The sequence below is a fragment of the Octopus sinensis genome, unplaced genomic scaffold, assembly GCF_006345805.1.
Source record: "Octopus sinensis unplaced genomic scaffold, ASM634580v1 Contig12775, whole genome shotgun sequence".
Taxonomy (NCBI): Eukaryota; Metazoa; Mollusca; class Cephalopoda; order Octopoda; family Octopodidae; genus Octopus; species Octopus sinensis.
Genome location: NW_021832723.1, coordinates 6,516 through 9,026, shown reverse-complemented (window position 1 = coordinate 9,026; position 2,511 = coordinate 6,516). Strand labels below are relative to the sequence as shown.

The following is a 2,511-nucleotide window of genomic DNA, read 5'->3' as shown; positions in this document are numbered from 1 at the left end:
TCATGTAATACAATTCAATTTTATTTTAGTAATAGAAGCCGTTTTCTTATACAAGAATGGACTCTCTCCTTATCTGGGAAATATATATCATGGGGTATCTAAACTTAACATATTTTTAGACGCCGATTATGGTCCGATTGGTGGCATTTGCTGATCAATTATTATCTGAAGACAATTTAGCCATCTTCATTGCTGTATTGTTTATGGAATCACTTTTAGTTCTTAGATGTTCTTATTGGTTTTCTTTTGCATCAAGTTGTTCTTAAAATGTCTATTCTTATGGTTATTCTTTGTTTTCATTATCTACAATAGTCTCAGAATGTCAACAAACATAAAGACTTTGAAATTCAATACTCCACTACATTGGAAGATGTGCAATGGAAGTGTGATATCGCCTTATTTTTGTAACCATTGAATCCTTTTATTTCAGTTATATTCTTAACCCTGTTGCTATTCTCAGCTGTGCATTCCGTGGTTTCGGTGTTATATATAACTTGTTTTTAGCATCTTCATATTTTGTACATTAGAAGGTTATTTTATGGTTATATTGTAGGAAAATTTGTACTTGCTACAGTTTTTATGACGCTTTGTATTTATGAAAATATATACAGTCTTGCCTTTATTTTTCCGGCCTTTGTTATTTGCAAAGTTTTTTGCGTTCCATTTCATTTAGAAAATGACTGGAAACCTGATGGAACCAATTCTAAAAATAATTCTATCCTGCATTTTGCTATACTGTGGATTGTTATTGATGTCATATTTCCTCGAAGGTTCTTTTGATTTTGTAGATTCAGCTATATCATACATGTAACTAATTTTCATGGCCCTGATTATTAGATTTTACTTGAAAGAAACCCAGTCATCTCTTTCTCTTTTTTGGTCATATTCATATTTGACCATGCCTTTTTATAAATCTATTTGGGAGTGTTTTGTGCCCATTAATGTTTTGGCGATGGCTTCTACTTTGACTTTATCAATGAGGTCACATTTTGCCATGATATAATTATAGTGGCAGTCCCTTTACTTTGTTGGTGATTATAGTGTATCTTTTGGTGTTATAAATCCTATATCGACTGTCAGTAATCTCCTGGTTGGAAACGCTCTTATTCCAGTTCTTTTCCACTTATTCCGTGGATATCCTCAAATTCTAATCTTAATTGTGTCCAACTTTTCAATTCCGATCATCATTATTTTTGTGCGGTATGCCTTCACAGTTACCATGTCTATGAACACTAATTACTATTTTTATTTTACTGCGATTTTTAGTTTAATACAGGTTATTTTTAATTATATTTTAGGCTATTGGACTAAGCGATTTAATTGTCACCTATTTTGTATCACAATTTTTTATAAAAGAAGGCGTAGAAAATGATAGGAATTATGAATATCACGAAAATATCAGGTTTTATTGAATCATGTATCGAATTAAATGTTTTGGTTTTAATTAATAAATGGCTAAATTTTATTTTTTCACCAGATACTACATTATTTAAAACAAAATTGCTGAAAAATTAGTTATATTATAAAATAGCAAATATCAAACTGGACGTTTAGAAAAATTAAAGATAAATTGAAGGGGTAATAATATATTGCTCCGAATTTAATCCCCTTATTTATATGTACGATTCTTTCCTGAATCAAATTCCAATTAAGATCCAGAGAAAAAAACGCAATTGATAAATGTTTCATAGATATTCAAATTTATAGCCTAGAATTTGGGATTTTTTTATTCTAAAACTCAAAAAAAATAAATGAATTTATTTAAAAAATCAGTCTACTCTAGCTCAATTTCAACTGGCTCAATTTCCATTGGCTCTTCAATAACTTCAACGATGTCTTCCATCAAGTCAGTCTCTTTCTTAACTACATTCAAGATAAACAAACAAATAAAACCTTCAGGTAGGCGCAACAAATGAATATCATGTTTGACTTCCTTTGCTTCTCTAGCAATCTCTATCTTCCTCGAAGCAGAAAGTCTATAGTAGAACATTAAGCATACTTTTCTTTGATATGCTTAGTCATACGCCTGACTTTTATTTCGTCGACTTGTTTAATAGTTTTAACTAAAAGTAAAAAATCCTGTTACGTATTACCGACTTGACTCCACAGATTTGGATCATATTTTACTGCCATGTCACGTTTCTTCTCGAATTCGAAAACAGGGTCGATTGAAAGATCTTTTCCACGAGATTTCCTGAACGTTTTAGTCCATTTGATCTTTCGAGGATTCCTTTTTAAATTGAAGGATTTACGACACTTTGATCTGCAAAATCGGAAAACCTATCAATTTATTTTTGTTTCCCAAAACTTTGCAATCATTTCTGACATAAATTGTTCCATGACCAGGGTATATATTCGATGAACAGAAGAAACACTTATAGATTCTCATAAGAGAAAATTACACTACACCACACGTGTTGCTTGAAATATTTATAATATTATTTTTAAAAAATTTCTAAAATTAAATTGAAAGATTTTAAAAATTAAAAAACAATAATTTCAAATAAATTT

At 30.0% G+C, this 2,511-nt stretch overlaps 1 long non-coding RNA gene across 1 annotated transcript; it reads right to left on the bottom strand.

Moving 5' to 3' along the window:
* Positions 1-1,779: 1,779 nt before the first annotated feature.
* Positions 1,780-2,274, bottom strand: LOC118761372. Its single transcript, XR_004997323.1, has 3 exons — positions 2,094-2,274; positions 1,894-2,063; positions 1,780-1,863 (listed from the first exon to the last, which is right to left on the bottom strand). It is a non-coding gene; the product is annotated as an uncharacterized LOC118761372 (long non-coding RNA).
* Between the last annotated feature and the right edge of the window lie 237 nt (positions 2,275-2,511).